Source organism: Lissotriton vulgaris, chromosome 2_1 (genome assembly GCF_964263255.1).
Source record: "Lissotriton vulgaris chromosome 2_1, aLisVul1.2, whole genome shotgun sequence".
NCBI classification, from domain to species: domain Eukaryota; kingdom Metazoa; phylum Chordata; class Amphibia; order Caudata; family Salamandridae; genus Lissotriton; species Lissotriton vulgaris.
The window spans coordinates 101,047,184-101,065,269 of record NC_141687.1 but is presented as its reverse complement, the minus strand read 5'-3'; positions in this window follow the sequence as shown (position 1 = coordinate 101,065,269).

The window sequence follows — 18,086 nt, the reverse complement described above, 5'->3', positions numbered from 1 at the left end:
GGCCGAAGTTGTCCAAGCCTGGAAGCTAAGCAAAGGAGGGAAGGCCCCTGGCCCGGATGGGGTCCCAGTGGATCTATACAAATTTAATTTGGACCTATCGGCCCCTCTATTACTGAAGGTTCTAGAAGCCACAGGAAAGGTCGGACTCCTGGACTCATGGTCAGAGTCCATCTTGGTCCCAGTTTTTAAAAAGGTCAATCGTAACAGCCCAACGTGTTACTGCCCTATCTCTTTACTTTATTCGCTGAGTAAGGTGGTGTGCCGAATCCTATTCGAACGTTTGCAGTGCTGGACGGAATATAATAACATCATATTCGACCTCCAGTACGGCTTCAGGGATGGTCTCAGCACCATCGAACATGTTCTCAACCTCACACTGATAAGAGGCAAATATGTAGATGCAAAAGGTGGTAGATTGTACATGGCATATGTAGATTTGTCCGCAGCATTTGACTGCGTGGCCCACGTGAAACTTTGGGACATTCTCATAGAAATGGGGGTTGATAAGATCTTGGTTAATTATTTGCGAGAGATGTATTCCAATGCAACTGCAAAGGTGAGATACGGTGAGGGGGGCCAGTTATCTTCGCCCTTTAAAGTGGAACAGGGAGTCAGGCCGGGCTGGGTCCTGGCTCCCTTCCTATTTACCCTATACACAAATGGCCTGGAAACAGCCATGCTGGAAGGGAGCCAGGACCTTCCACTAGTCCACAACCGCCGTATTCCCGCACTTTTATGCGCGGATGACGCAGTTATTATTGCCCGCACTCCCCGTGAACTGCAACGTTCCCTAAACGGTTACAATTCATTCATGTCACACCTAGATTTAAAAATCAACATAAAAAAGACCTTCATAATGACGTCTGGTAAAAAGCTACGATAGGGAAATGACACTTATTTAACCAATTGCAGGATTGACCACACTCCGACCTACCCTTACCTGGGAGTGGTCATAGATAAAAAGGGCACCTGGAAAAGGGCAATAGAGGTCAGAAAACTCAAATTTTTGAAAGCTACAATGGCCTTAGTTGTGTTCTCACAGAGGCTTGGAAAAAGATCCCCTAAAGAGATGCTCCAAATTTATCACGCTAAATGCGTCAGCTGAGGTTTGGGGGCACAGGCAGTCCGAAACTATCCAAAAGGTTGAAAATAGCTTCCTACGCGTTCTACTTGCAGTACCGCAAAGTACTTCAACATATAGTTGCCATACAGAACTGGGTATCCCCTATATTTCGGACATCATCCGGATGCAACCAGTCCTGTTATGGCACCGTATTTGGACATCTAACAAACTAACGTTCACTCAGGCAATTGTGTTGGACTTTCTAAAGCTAGAACATGCCCATAAGATTTCATGGATACAGAATGTTAAGACGTTCCTACGTGATCTGGGCCTCCTGAATTATTATTACAATCCTTTAGAAATGGTCAAGATCTCAAGAAAGGCACTAAAGAACGAATGCCTAAACCATCTAGGGAATCTCCGACTGTCTATTGAATTTAATAAATTATCTGCTAATTCATTGCTAATTCAAACGATAGCTACTATCCAGCCTTACCGAACCATGAAGTTATCCACCTTTGACTTATTCTTACTGACCAGATTCAGATTAAATATTTTTCATCGCTTTTTAACTTTTCCATCTACAAATGACTGGTCCAAGCAGTTAATTCAACGTCCATGTGATGGCATTTCAACCCAGTCGCTCCTTCACGTGATTTTATTCTGCACATTTTATGCCGAACCCAGAAAATGCTGGCTGACATCAATGCTGAAAACTATGGGTTCGCGACACTGTCGCCCAGCCCTTTTGGCTCTTCAAAGGATGGATTCAGACCTCAAAGCTATAAATATGGCAAGTTTTTTAAAATTCTGTGTGAGGCACCGAACCAACCTATAGTCCGAGTCCATTTCTGTTCTAAAAGTATTTTTAAATAAGGCTGCTAATGTATTCATGAAGTATTTTAAACTATGTTTAAAAAAGCACTTTAGGAAGTTATTGAAAACTGTATTGAACTCTTTTGAAAATAAGATGTAGTGGGAAATTTGTAATGAATTATATCCTTGGTCTTAAGTGAAATATCCAGCGAAATGTGTGTATTGTACCATCTAGATCACGCAGGGCTCCCTATGGCGCAATCTTGGTGATTTTATATTTTTTACTACTAACCAAAAAACACTTAGAAGACCCCAGATTAAACTAACCATCTTATTTGAGCTGTTTCCCAAGAGGGCCCCTGTTTTGAATGTTTACTATTTCTTTAATCCGTCTGAATTCAGAACTGTCTTTTATTTTTTAAAGCCCTCTAAGAGCACTTGGATGAGCCCAAATGGAACTAATGCACTTTATTTGAACTATTCTGCACTAGAGCCCTTCTGAGAACAGTGTTTGCTATATCTTTAAACTCGTCTGACTTTAGAACTGTTCTGACTTTTCATAATGGAAAAAAATCACCCGAGTCCGCAAGAGCCAGACGATGTTGTCTTATATTTTATTAATACTAGCAAATTCTCAATTTTATAAATATTCATGTATCTATGACGTTTTTAATATGTGTATTTGTAACTGCTTACATGGTTGTGCACTGCATACCGAATAAAGCGTTTTATCACGAATCATATGGTACAGCAAGGCTGCACCAGCAATTTCCTAATTTGTATCGAGTGTGCTACTTGTTACATTTATTATCTGGTCTCCTCCACACCTGCTATAACTAAAGGCAGAACAATCCTTGCACCTGCAGATGCCTCAATAATTTCATGCTGTAAAGCGCCAAGAAGGCTCGGTACATCTTTCCAATGCCACTTCATAGAGCCGCTGAACAATACCTTTACCTGGTACAGATAAGAAAAGACATATCCTACAACTTGTGCCGAGGAGTTTAGACCTTTGTACATAGCTCTTTTGTGGGTGACTTTTCATTGGAAGCTACACTGCACAGATGAGCACTCTAGAAATGGAGAAATGATTGTAGATATCCAGGAATAGTGAGACTACCACATACTTTGTTCATGACTTGGGATAATGCGTTGCCATTAAACAGTTCATTCTTGTGACATCAGTCCCTCTCTGAAACATGATGCATTGGTCGCTTTAATTATCATCTCCATTTTTGCACAGCCCTCCAGACACCCAAGGAAAGAAGTTGAATTCTGGATAGCGGTCCTTCCCCTCCATACGACTTCCCCAACATCCTTGTGGTACCCACAGACCAGAGGGAAGTATGGAAAGGGAAGACCACTCGGTCCTCCCGAACGTATGGATGGGTGCCCCGATCCCCCCGGGAAACCATTTTGGGCGGGGGGCGTGGTTCGGCTGGTATGCCCAAAGCGGCGTAGCCAGGGCACGCCCTTCCCGCCCAGAAGGGGTTGTCCTAGACACCCGCCCGGAAGACCGCGCCCAGTGGGCGTACCTGAGGAGGGTCCCCGCCCTCCCACAGACGGATAAATAGAGCGGGAATCCAAAGAAGCATCCACTTGTTCCAGCGCTCTGAAGGCTGCACCACTCGTTGCTCGTGAGCCCTCGACGGAACAAGCGGCAATTTTGAGAACTTGTAATCTTGTTGTTTCTCTTGCAGTACCAGGAGTGTGAAGGATCTGGGACCTCGTCGATCGACTAGAGCGGAGTAAACGAAGCTATGGCCGGCAAAAAAGCAGGAAAGAGCTCCGAGCTCGAGAAGGTACTGCGCACCTTGTCGAACCGAATGGCGGTCATGGACCGAAAACTGGGTAAAGTAGATTTGATCGGTCGAGGTTTGGCCGAGGTTAAGAAGCAGTTAGCGGCACAGAACAACCCCTCGGGCAGTCCTAAGAAGGTGATAGGCCTGGCCTTGCCGGGAATTGGCCCTGAGGGTAGGGGAAAGCGTAGTAAAAAGAGGGCGGTTTCCGGGGAGGATACGGTTCCGGAGGTGCCCCCAGCTGCCCCCATCACACCGGCGGACAGCCCGGTACCGAGTCCGGATGTAGGTATACCAATCCTTACCCCAATTAATGATGATCAAATGCCCCCAGAACTGGCCCTCCAGTTAGCGGCAGTGTTGCCCTGGCTTAAAAAGAAAGCAGGTGGGGCAGTGGCGGCGGGGGATCCGGCCGAGGAAGCTAGATTGATAATCGAGCAGTTACGTCAGTCGAGAGAAGCCGGGACGGCGAATGTTCCTTCTGTTTCGCAACAGGTGGCGCCAGGAGTAACTACGGTTGGCCGGGAAAAGACAACAGACACGACGGTTGAACCCGGTAAGAACCCATTGCCAATAGTGGGGGAAAGTTCAGTGCCTTCAAGGCGCGAGAGGGTGGCCCAGCACATCCCAGCAGCCACAAAGGAAATGATTTGGGGGGACAAGTATGTTAATATGTTTTCATTATTGACCGACCATCGTGAGATGGAATACGCAAAGACCCAGAAAGATTTATGGCACCCCAGAGTATGGCGGGCCAAGATGGCGGAATTTAGGGTCGACGAGACCGTAGCAAACTGGGTGAAGGCCTTCTCTATATTTACGGCAGTAATGAGGGAACGTAAGCCTGAAGTGTTGCCTGAGCTATCCTGTTACCAGAATAGGATCATGGATTTTTATAACATGTACGGGGGGAATGAGTGGAAAGGATAGGACATACAATTTCGAAAGCCTAAAGAGTTTGATGCAACTTTGACATGGGATTGCCTCAACACAGTATCATGGCACAAGCAGCTCTTGCCTGGATCGGCAGGTGCGTCCTCGCCGGGCGGGAGTGGGCCGGGGACAGTTCACCAAAAGCCTGCGCAGCCCTTTCGAGCAAGCGCCGGTGGGGAATCACAGCCCAAGACCGGCGGAAATGGGGGCAAGCGCGGGGTTTGTTGGGGTTTCAACAGAGGCAACTGTAACAGGCCCCAGGGAACATGTAGGTTCCGGCATGCGTTTGCGGGCTGTGGGAACTCCTCACACCCGGAGAGTAGCTGTAGATTCAAGAGCGGTGGTTCGGGAGGAAAGGGGGGGTCCAAGCAAGAGTGAGGTAATGCTGGGGAAACAATCGGCTTCTCCCGTCGACATCATGGCCTTGACTCCCTGGTTGAACAAATACCCTGATCATCTATCCGCCGGGACTTTGAGGAATGGTTTCCTATATGGCTTCAACATCCCGGCGGGAAATTTTCGGGGGAGCTCCTTTTGTAAAAAGTCAGCAATCTGTCCAACACAACCCAGCTGTGGCAGCAAGAAAAATTTCCAAAGAAGTCAGCTTGGGGCGGGTAGCAGGGCCTTTTCCATGCCCGCCGGTGGCGGACTTCGTGTGTTCACCTCTGGGAGTGGTTCCGAAGACCCAGGGGAGTATAGACTCATTCACAACCTGTCGGCCCGAGGGGCTCCTCGGTGAATGAAGCCATTGATCCGGATGTCTGTTCAGTTCGGTACGCATCGTTCGACGATGCCGTTGCCCTATTGAATCACCTGGGCCCTGGTGCTCTGATGGCCAAATCGGACATCAAATCGGCATTCAGGTTGCTCCCGGTACACCCGCGGGACCAGCGCTTGCTAGGTTTTACGTTCCAAGGGAGTTATTACATGGACAAATGCATGCCCATGGGCTGCTCAATTTCTTGTGCTTATTTTGAGATGTTCAGCTGCTTTTTAGAGTGGGCATTCACCGAGGCCACAGGGCATAGACAAGTGATGCACTATTTAGATGACTTCCTGTTCTTAGGACCGGCCGGCAATGCGAAATGTGCACAGGCGCTGCAGGACTTCTACATCCTCATGCAGGAGTTTGGAGTCCCGTTGGCACCAGGTAAGACGGTGGGGCCATCTTCTTCACTGGAGTTTCTGGGAATTGAGCTTGATTCAGTGGAAGGATGCTTCTGTTTGCCAATGGAGAAGGTGGCCAAGTTCAGGGCTTCCTTAACACAATGCCTGGGCAAAGAAAAAGTGACCCTGCACCAGTTACAACAAACAGTGGGTCAGCTTAACTTTGCCTTGAGAGTCAAACCGATGGCTCGCCCCTTCTCACGCTCCATTGCACAAGCTATGGTCCGCCTCAAGGAGGGACACCACCGCACGAGACTGTCGGCAGAGTTTCGCCAGGATATGTGCATTTGGTTGGCATTTCTGGCGGACTTCAACGGTCGAGTAGTGTGGAACAAACAGCCAGCATCGTCGGACGAACTGGGTTTGTGGACCGATTCAGCCGGGAGCGTGGGATTTGGCGCCATCTTTGGTAACCGATGGTCGGCGCAAGTATGGCCGACGTGGTGGCACTCCAGCGGCCTGACAGGTAACATTGGGTTCTTGGAGCTGTTTCCCATTTGGGTTGCTCTGTTGGCATGGCCAGACGATTTTAGGGACCGCTCAGTAGTGTTTTGGTCCGACAATATGACTGTGGTGGAGTGCATTAATCATCAGGCAGCCCGCTGCATTTGGATCTTGAGACTGTTAAAAGAAATTGTTCTACGTTGCATGAGATTGAATGTACAGTTCAGGGCAAAACATGTGCCGGGTGTACTGAATAAAGCAGCTTATGCACTCTCTCGTTCACACATGCAGGCTTTCAGGGGCTATCTACCCACAGCGGACCTAGTAGCGGCAGCGTTCCCCGAAGCACTATGGCTGATCGGTGCCCCGGATTACAAGACCTCGTGGCAGCCAGTTTAGCACCCAGGACAAGGAAGGCTTATGAGGGAGCGTTTCGTTCTTACTGCGCCTTTTTAGGCCCGGCAGGGAGACATAGCTGGGGGCAGGAGGAATCCTTCCTGGGGTTCTTGGTAGCGCTGCATAGAGAAGGCCGATCAGCCGCAACTGCCAACAGACATAGGGCGGCCATATCATTCATGGCACAGCTCCACGGCATAAGGGACCCAACAGGTTCCTTTTTAGTCAGGAAGGCGCTCCGCGGCTGGCAACGCCTGGAGGGTCGCAGACAGGATACGAGGCAACCAATTGGTTTAGAGAGATTGGCTAGGCTTTTAGCAAAGCTGGATGAGACATGCTCCTCCCCTTCCGAAGCAGTTCTGTTCCGGGCAGCTTTCGCCTTGGCATTCCATGGGGCCATGCGGGTAAGCGAACTCGTGGCGAGGAACAAGAAGGATATGGAGGGAGGCTTATGTAGGGATCACGTCCAAATACGGGGTGAGTCGATGCTGATCTCGATAGCCAGGTCCAAGACAGACCAGGAAGCTATGGGGGATAGTGTGGTTGTGCAGCGCGCTCGAGGGTGCCCCACTTGTCCGATAAAGTGTTTAGAGGAATACTTGGCACAGAGGCCGGCGACCTGGGGAGGGAGCCTGCATAGGCACAAGGATGGCACCCCTCTGACGAGATTTCAGTTTCGGAGGGTGCTAGCACTTACAATCGCTGCGGCGGGCATGGACCTGTGCGATTTTGGAACCCACTCATTCAGAATAGGGGCCGCTACTGAGGCTAAGGCCCGGGGTCTGGGTGCGGAAGAAGTGAAACAGCTAGGCCGTTGGTCCTCGAACTGCTTCAAGAGGTATGTGAGATTGCACATGTTGTAAAAGACTGATGAAATGCACTCACGCTTGTTGTCTTTTGTTTGGATTACAGTTTCGCAAGCCTGTGACGCGGGGCGGAATTTGGAGTCAACTTATCACCAGGAGACCAGCGGTCGAGGATCACCGTCTGGAGAGCAAGTGGTATGGGTCGTGGGCCACTCATACGTGAAAGGCACCGGGGACGTATTCATGGCAGGTGACGCGACTCACGCATCTGGGGAATACGGGTTTAGAGTATCCTTCCATGGGAAGGGAGGCCTCTGTTTTGACCAATTTCAATCATTTGTGGAGGGTCTATTAGGGCGGCAAAGGTCACCGCCATCTATAGTCATAGTTCACTTGGGGGGCAATGACTTGGTAAGACTGGGGAGACGAGTGTTAGTGGAACACATTTTGTCTGCAGTCAGCTGGTTGGCTAAGAGGCTCCCGGGGTGCACAATCACCTGGTCCCACATGATCCCCAGGAAAGTGTGGCGGGGGGGTTTCTCTGTGTCAGCGTTGAACCACTCGGTAAAGAGGGTCAACAATAAACTTGGGAAACTGTTTCGCTCCGCGCATCTGCATAGCATTCCCCATGGCTGTATTCGGGGTGATCACTTTTATTTGAATGATGGGGTTCACCTGTCCAAGGCGGGGAATGATTTACTCATAGGAGACTTCATAGCATGGTTAAGGGGTTTGAGGAGGCATGACCTTTAGGAGGTGTGGGGGGCCGGATAGTCGGTCAACTATCCGGCCTGTGGTGGTAAGGTCATGATCGGTGAGCAGTAATTTCAAGGTCCCTAGGGGGGGGCGCCACCCAGAATGGATGGGAGCGCCCGGGGGGAGGCGGCCATTGGCCCCTCCCACGGGTAGGCGGCACCCACTATGGATGCGTCGCCTAGGGGGAGACGGCTAGATGCCCCTCCTACGAATTTCCCGGGGGGCGGATATCCGCTCTGGCGGAAGAGAGTGTGGGGAAGGGGGGGAGTCAACGCTGTCCTTCTTACAGATACCTCACACGGTGACTCGGACGACCTTTAAGATGGCGTCGAGTGAAAGGGGGCCCCCACGACAAGGGAAGTTACAGTTGGCAACGAGGGTAAAGTCCTCTGCGCATGCGCCACTCACACCGTGAGGGCGGGAGTTTGGTAGTAGGGATCTGACACCGGTTAAGACCTTGCCGTTGGCCCTTAATGCTAGGATGTACAATTTTATTTTAGAATGTATGCATTTTCAGGATGCTAGACTCGGCTAGGAAACCTTTGTATTAGAGATCTGTTAAGGTTAGCCAAAGAACATGTCTTCATCAAAATGTAATGAAAGTAAAATTGTACATAATTCATGAAACGTTTTAATTTAATGTATTAAATTTTGTTTCATATTTTAATAAATACGGCCGGGGGGTAACTCCCCCCCGCCTTCCAAAAGCTCAAACCTGTGTCTGTCTCCTCCCCTTGGGGAATTGGTGTTGGGAGGGGTGGCGGGCATCCCGGCCATATTGGAATGTCAGGACAACTTGCTGTATTACCATCTTCCATGTTCCCTATGTGCCACAAGTAATTACTGAACTGATGGAAGTAGTGTCTGCAGTGTGCATCTGAGTCTAGTTGTGGAGCCAGTTTTCTTATGGCACTCAGCAGCATCAGCATAATTGAGAGGACTGATTCTCAGGACTGCATTGAGACAGAAACTAGGCCCCAGTAAAAAAAAGGTTTCCCAATTAACAAATCAGATAAAAAAGGGGGCCCTCATTCACAAACAGGGGCAGTTTTGAACTTGTATAGGCAGACTGTAAAGGTGTTTCGCAAGGTATAGGAGATTTCATGCATTTGTGGTTGCTGCAGGCAATGCCTTCAGTAATATTGGAGAAATCAACAGCAAAAAACTTACCACCAGATCATAAAGCAGCCCCATGGACAGCCATAAAATGGTACACACACACTGACCTGTCAGACCAGCTTTTTTGGCACTGCTAGATTACTCGAAAGGCCAGTCCTTCCCTGGTTAAATCAGGTCTGGATCAGGCCGCAAAAAGTACATTTTCAACTAAATGAATCAAAAAACTGAATTCTTGATTGCATTAGAGTATGAAAACTAATTAGAAATGAAATTTGAATAATTTTCCTAGCATTCTCCCAAGCAGAAATGTGACTAAAGTGTGTGAATCTCATTTAAATTTATCTATTGAGAACATAGTCTAAACCTTCACACCTTCTTGTGCCGTTGGTCAGTTTGAATGAACATATTTCACATACATAATGTGCCAGTTTATATACTAGGTACCATACCTTTGTGGGCACAGAGGGAAAACGTTAGGGTTGCTCGGAGTTCCATGACCTTTTAAAGTAACTCGTCCTTCGGTCTTGTACCTCCATATGGTCTTGGAAAACCTCTGTGACTTGCAATACCCTTATTATAATCAGCAGGAGATACTTAAAATGTATTATTGTTCTAGCTGCAAGCTTCCCTTAATTGGTTTACCCACAATAATACTAACATGCTGATGCACGTCAGCATGCATGATTGAGACTTTGGAAATTTATTTTTACAGTAGAAATTCATATATGCAAAGCGTTTTTCCAAGAAATGCATTATTTATTTATTTATACGTTTTATATAGCGCTAGGTAGACCTAACGGTATCAGAGCACTTTACATTAAAAGAAGAACTAGCATAATATCGCTTTACGTAGGATGCATAACATGAGAAGTCAGCAGTGTAGCTCCTATTAGATTTAGGAACAAGCCTGAAATATAGATGACGAGCGTCAGTAAGCAGGAAGGGTGTGATTACAGTATCAGGATTGGTTTAGCACACCCTAAATTAAAGGAGTAACTAACATATTATGCAGCTGAAACAGACAACCAACTGTCACAAACGGTCGAGTTTTAGACAGAGAGAGCTATTGGAGCTTGGTTCTAGTGGCATGTGTGTTAAGGTATTTGTTGATAAACAGGAGTTTCAGGGCCCCTTTAAAGCAGGCAATAAACTGTGTTTGACAGAAGTACAAACGGCTCTACTTTTGTGGGTCAAACCACTGAATAACTCATATCCTTCCAAATCATCAGTCATCCTGTCTTGATATTAAAACCCTTTTTTATTTATATCAGAGGGTGACAAATAGAGATATAAAATGCGTGTCTGAACTAGTTGATTGAAATAAAAGGCTCAGTAGCATAAAAAAGCATGTAATGCAATGCTTTCTCTCTTCATTTCAAACATTTGTAAATTAATCTGAATTCTGAAATTTAAAAAAATATATGTAATCCTGTTTTAAATAAATATTTGTATCTTTTTAGTGCAAAATTCTATTAATCGCTGTACACCTTCACTCATCTGTTCTTAACAATAACATCCTTTTTAAATATTGTAGGTTGACAAATAGAAACAGAAAATTTTTCAAGACCTCTAAAGTTGTTTTTGGGCATGTTATTACTCTTAAAGAGATTGTAGTGTGTTAGATATGTCAGCCTTAGGGTGGTCTTCCTCATAACCTTTTGGTTGCTTACCTCCAATTTTCTGCTGAAATTCATTTTTGTTGGCCATAGGACTCTGTTTACTTTACCACTGCTGAACAGTACTAAAGTGCTTCCTCTCACTCCCCTAAACATGGTTTAATTGACTTAGACTTGATTAGCATTATTACATTTCTTATAAGTCCCTTGTAGAGTAGTGTACCATATACCCAGGGCCTGTAAATTGAATGTGGGCCTGCAGCACCAATTAAGTAGTACCTTAAAACATGTTTCTGGCCTCCCATCGCAGCTTAAAAGCAACTTTAAACCGCCAATCAACTTGGTGATAGCCTTAATCTCTTCTTTTATTGCATATAAATCATCCCTAATGTAGGCCCTAGGTGGCCCATAGGGCAGGGTGCAACGCAATCATAAGGTTGGACATGTATTTTTAGTTTTTACATGTGCAGGTAGTGAAACATTTCTAAATTTATTTTTAACTACTGTCACATAGGATAGCATTGGGGTGCCTTATTACACTTGATAAGTGCTAACTCTTGATTTGGACCAGGTAAGCATTTTATGTTTGGTATCTACGAAATTATTATGAAAAATCATCTTTAATGGTAAAGTCAAATGTTAAATTACAATTTTGAAAATGACACTTTTAGAAAGTTGACATTTTTCTTCCTACAGCCTTTGCGCCTGCAGTCTCTCTGAGGGAAAATGACTGGGTGTAGCTGACAGTTAATCTTTGTTAATTCCTGCCAGACAGTCACACAATAGAGGGATTAGGTGTGCCTGATGAGTCATTTACTGGCAGGATGAGAGGGGAAGCTATGCACATCCCCACATGCCTTCATACAAAGGGCTTGTCACCTCCATATTGTCACGCAGCCAGCTTGGAGCCAGGGCAAGGAAGTCTAAAGATTTCAAGCAATTCAAAGAGAAACGTATCTCAATTTCATGGAGAAGCGTGGCTCAATGGTTAGAGTGGCAGACCCTGATGCAGAGGTCTGGCCCGGGACCAGGGTTCAATTCCAATGGCTTTACCTTGGGGGTGCCCAGGAGTGGACATTTCACAGGAAAGCCAGGATGGATTCCACAGTGGTATGAATACAGCGCTATCTGGCCTCTGGCTAGAAGTGTGCTATATAAATACTCTACATTTACATTTCAAAGGAGTCACGAGGTATAAAAATGGATCCCTCAGACCCTCTTCTCAGTTCATTTTCAGGACCTGCAGAAGTTCATTCACAGGACTACCTGCTGATGTTGCCTGCTGTGTCTCCACACGACTACTTTGCTGCATCTGGAAGGACTGCCTTGCTGCCTGGATCCTGCCTTAAACCCTTAGAAGCCAAACCTGCTGTTTAAGCCCTTGTTCTTTACTTGAACCCAGGACTATCAAGTGACTTCAAGGCCTAATTTGTTGTCCTCTTGTTAAGATCTACAGGGGCATTTACGGCTTTAACCATCTTGAACCACACCTGAACCCAGCCTGAATGAGTTCTGAACCTCTTAGTGGTACCCCAACATCCCTGGACCCTTGGTCATGGTGCTAAAGGCACCAGGGTAGCCAAAATCCAAAACGTAGGATTTAGAATGTTTTTAACTAAAACATCTCTGAGTACCAAGAGGATACCTGGGCCAACCTGCTCGTTATTTGACGACGGTGCATCGCTGGTCAGCCTGACTTTGCAGCTACTCCTGCTACGTTCTTCTCCACAGCATCAAATCCTATTCAGCGTTTCTTCGTAAAAGGGGTATGTGAGCTCCTGGAACTGGCTCCAATAACAGCCTCAGCTGGATTGCCCCTGTGCATTCTGGGTCATGCAGTTTGTGTGTCTTTGCAAATGAAAAAAGAAAGGGTTTGTAAGTTTTTCACCAATTTTGGTGCAAGTAGGTACTTGGTATCTCCAGGCATCTGTAGACACGAGACTCGACTTGTGTTTCTCGATCAATATCCTTCATCAGTAGAGATAAGTAATGAGGCCGCTGAGTAGGCTGCCCAACAACAGTCACAGGCTTCGATGCCTCCTGGGCGCGCAGGTGCTGCACCACTAGCTTGTCAGCTAGGGAGGCTCGCGGGAGCCATTAAACAGTAAACAGGATTGGGCGCACGCTGCTCCACCTCTCAGCTTGATTGCCCCTGTGCATTATAGGTCATGCAGTTCGTGTGTCTTCGCAAATGAAAAAAGAAAGGGTTGTAAGTGTTTTACCAAGTTTGGTGCAAGTAGGTACTTGGTATCTCCAGGCATCTCTCGACACGAGACTCGACTCGTGTTTCTGGATCAATATCCTTCATCAGTAGAGATATGTAATGAGGCCGCTGACTAGGCTGCCCAACAACAGTCACAGGCTTCGATGTCTCCCGGGCGCGCAGGTGCAGCACCACTGGCTCGTCAGCTAGGGAGGCTTGCGGGAGCCCTTAAACAGTAAACAGGATTGGGCGCACGCTGCTCCACCTCTCAGCTGGATTGCCCCTGTGCATTCTGGGTCATGCAGTTCGTGTGTCTTCCCAAATGAAAAAAAGAAAGGGTTTGTAAGTGTTTCACCAAGTTTGATGCAAGTAGGTACTTGGTATCTCCAGGCATCTCTAGACACGAGACTCGACTCGTGTTTCTGGATCAATATCCTTCATCAGTAGAGATAAGTAATGAGGCTACTGAGTAGGCTGCCCAAAGGCATTGATCCTGCAACTGCCACGCCGAAAGAGGTGGCCAGGCTAGGCCCCGGTGCAGCTTGCGACTAGAGAAGGGCCCCTCTCGGCCCTCCTCGCTGGTGCAGCACCATCAGTTACTACCCCTTCGACCCATTGATTTACTGGAGAGTGCCGTGCATACAGAGAGACGACCAAAGTCAGGGGGTTGGGGCCCGGATAGACCCCCTGTATAGACAGCCATAGTACAGAGCAGCAGTGCATGCAGCTGTGATCCCTCCTGGCCCACGAAACGGAGCCATAATTCTAGCCTGAAGGGGCAAGTGGGTAGCATCACGGGGCCTGGGGTCTACAGCCTGGGGCCCCATAAGACCTTCCTGTGTGTGGGCCTAATGATGGTGCCTGAGGCCCTTGTACTTTGTGGCCAGAAAACCACTCTCTTTGTGTTTTGTGGCCTCCACCGGGGCTAGACCACGTTCCATGATTGCACGAATACTTCATTTCTATGACCGGGATGTCATCTTGTAGCAGGCAAGGCTTAAATTGGACTCCAATCGTATTATATTCTTCCCAGATTACACAAAAATGGAACAGGAGCAGCATCAGTCATTTACCGCCGAAAAGGCCTGGCTTTGTGACCTCAAAGTGCGATATATGCTTTTATACCCTGGCGGTCTGTGAGTGGTCTTTAATTCTCACACCATCTTCTTCAACACCCTGGAAGAAGTCTTCACATGGATTGATTAACAGTTTACCCTGAAACCACACACTCCACTGTGAAGAAACTCTGACTATTTGATAGGAGAATCCAGCCATTCACAGTCAAAACCTGCGGATAAACAAAGAACCAGTTCCAGATCTACGTGGCATTCCAAAAGCAACAATAACCCAGAGAATATGCCTCTCAAAAAGAAATGACACTCACAGTCTTATGGACCGATCACCCCAGAAGGGAAGCCCTGATTTTCTTAGTATGAATATAGGTAGCTTTATTCGATAAAAAACATATCATAAAAGCATTTCTTACATCTTTTAAAAAACATTTTTTGACAGCAATCATCAACATAAAAACATTTTATATACAAAGCTGCATTTTTGGTGGGGGGGCTCGATCACTGGATTAACAGTTTTCTTGCATTTCTTAGACGCCAGGCCCAGCCCAAGAATTTTGCCATGCAAGTGGAAAAAGAGGGGACTAGCATCTGTGCGTAAAATACGCAGGGCTTCTAAATGAGAACGAGTTCCCAGACACCTGCAAAGGGGCTTCAACCACCTACGTCTCGGGGCTGCATAGACACTACACTCAAACAACATATGGGACACAGACTCTACCCTTAGATCACAAAAGGGGCAGTAAGGTACGGTTTGAGCGGGCGGTTTCCAAGTGGACGTGAACTCACATAATGGGAGCACCCCCACCCTAAACTTAATGTACAGTGATCTGTCCCATGAGCTCTGAATGGTGTCTAGATAAGGTTCCCTTAATGGTGACTCTTTGACCGACAGAAACAGGACTACAGATTTACAATGGTTTGTACTTCGAACCCTTTCATTATCTACCCATGCCCAATAAGCCTTCTTTAGCTGTTGTTTCGGGGGTGCAGAATTGTTGGCCCAAGCCTCACCTAGTCCTAGTTTATGGAGCAGCTTTTTGACCTCCCTAAGCCAGATGATCTTGTGTGAACCTGGTAGGGACATGATGTCATTCAAGGCTTCTGCATAACTTCTTAGTTCCTGCACATTCCAGATTCTGGACCATAACAGAAGTGGGCGTAGTTTTGCTTGATCGCAGATTGCCCGGGTACCTGCGTCTAGCAGCAGTGGGATTGTTGGCGTGCTGTGGGGCAAACCCATTAGATCTTTATGGAAGTTGTTCTCAAGATGAGCCAGAGTATCAACTCTATGAGTGCCCCACAGCTCGGCACCGTAAAGTGCCGCGCTTACAACCCTTGCCCTATGGATATCTAGGGGGGCCCCAATAGGTTTTAGTGATGAGGCTCGCTGTTCCTTGAGCAAGGCACCTGCCACCCTTTTGTGAGTAAGGAACACTTTTTGGTGGTGTGCCTTCCAGCTCATGGTGTCACTGATGCGTATACCCAGGTAGTCGAATTCTTTAACGCGATCAAGTGGGACAGAATCTAGGACCGGGGGAAAGACAGATTTTTTGGGTGGGTTAAGGACTAAAAACTTAGTTTTGCCTATGTTTATAGCCAAACCCCTTCCATCACAGAAAGCCTTGAAGCTGGAGAGCAACGATTGGATGCCCATTGGTGATTTCGAGATTAGGAGGGTATCGTCCACGAACAGGAGCGTTGGGATTTTCCTTCCAGCCAGGGTGGGTGTATCTGATGGTCGTTGGAGAAGATGCTCCACCACTCCGTTAATGTAAAGAGAAAACAGAGTGGGGGCAAGCACACACCCTTGGTGAACGCCCCTGTCCACGGAGATACGAGGTGTTTTCTCTCCCTATGCACCCCATCTAATTTGGGCAAAATTCCTGTCGTGAAATTTTACAAGCAGCGACAGCAAATAGGGAGGGAGGCCTAACCTATCGAGGGCGTTCCATAAGAGTGCTCGTGGTACCAGGTCGAAGGCAGTCCGCAAGTCAATAAAGACTAGATACAAACTGCCCCCTCCCAGCACCACCACTTTCCAATAGATCATTAGAAGGCGGAACGTCTGCTCGATTGTGCCTGTTCCTGTTCTGAAGCCCGCTTGAAGATCTGACAGGATATGATTTTCATCTGCCCACTGGATGATCCTGCCCAATACCACCTTTCCTGCTACCTTTTGAGAAGAGTCCAATAAACTAATTGGTCGGTAGTTCGCTGGGTCGTCCCTAGAACCTTTTTTAAAAATAGGTACGACTTCAGCGCCCCTCCATGAGTCAGGAAAGACTCCACCCGACAATACTTTATTCAAAAGCGAGGCAATTAATCTACTCCAAGAAGATGGATGATTCTTGATTAGGTCTCCTGGGATTCCGTCAGGACCTGCCGCTTTGTTCGAGACAATACATTGGATTGCTCTCTCTACTTCTAAGCTGGTAAATAGACCATCATGGCACGGGAGGTCAGTTATAGGATTAGGCAATAAACCCGTGGGCGGGCAAGCTAGCTGGGATGGACCTGGAGGAGCGGAGTACAGTTTCGAAAAGTGGTCAAACCATACGCCCCCTGGAATGTTGCAAGTTAGCTGCTGGTCAATGGGCTTTTCCCTAGATCTTAGTAGGTCCCAGAACCTCTTGGCATCCTTCCTAATGCTTGCCTCTACTAAATCTCCCCAGAAATTAGAATCATAATCCTGCTTGGCTTCGGATATGATTTTTTTGTAAATTTTTCTAGCAGCGCTAATATCAACTGCGTCTTTGGACTTTAATGTGACAACAAGTTCCCTCTTTGCTGCACGACATTTCGCAGTATACCACTTATCTGTCTGTTTAGGCAAGGTTTTCGAGGGAACCCTACGAGTGGTTTGAGGAACAATAAATAAGTCACTCAGTGCCAATACAGTCTCAGTGAATAAGGGTAGGATCTTATTATCAGTTAGGCTTAAGGTGTCCATCCGAGACTCCACTCCTTCCAAAATAGTCCCGGCTTGGGCCATCCTTGTTTCATCGGCTGAGACTTTTGCCCACTTCAAGCGCCTGCTACAGTTTGTGGGGGCTAATTCATGGGAAGATTTCCACTTATAGCCGGGTGGGCCATGGTTTCCAACTTGCCAAGGAGGTGAAATAGTTAGCGATAAAGGGTTGTGGTCGCTATCACCCGACACTATAACCTCCATGTCTAGGTGGTGTTGCCAGAGGTTATAGTTAAGCATGATGAAATCAATCCTAGATGTATGGTCTAGTCTATTGTATGTGTGAGCACCCATATGGTCAGATTTGGATCGGCCATTTGTCGGTCGCAAATTGTGCTTCATACAAAGAGCATTAATCTCTATTGCGTTTTGCGACCATTTAGGGATCGGGTCAAGGTTCAGAATAGAAATACCTCTCCTGGTGTCCTCCTCAAAAGTGTCCAAGATATCTTCTCTGGCCAGGGGCTCAAAACAGCAATTGAAATCACCTGCAAGCATTACATAGGAGTCCGCATTGCAGGCAGCCAGGTTGCGGTTTAGGCCTGTGGAAGGTAGATGGGATACACCGCCTTTAGCACCCCTCAGGTAAATATTGAAGACTTCCATGCTTCTTCCCCCTTTGTGGGTTATAGTTAGCCACTGGAGATCAGGTGACTGGGTGTTTCTTTCTTTTACCCTGAAGCCCAGAGCAATACTAATCCATATAATAAGGCCGCCTGAAGGGCGACCTTTAGATCCTTGTTCCTGGGCGGCGGGGATAAAAAAGGTGGAGAATCCCACTCGGTGTCTTGGCTCCAAACACCAGGTTTCCTGGAAAAGACAGATGTGATAGGGTTCCAGAAAGTCATTCCATTCGTATGAATATGATTGCATTCAGGACAAGTATGGTCCAATCACTCTGGAGTGCTCTGGACCCCCACAAAACTT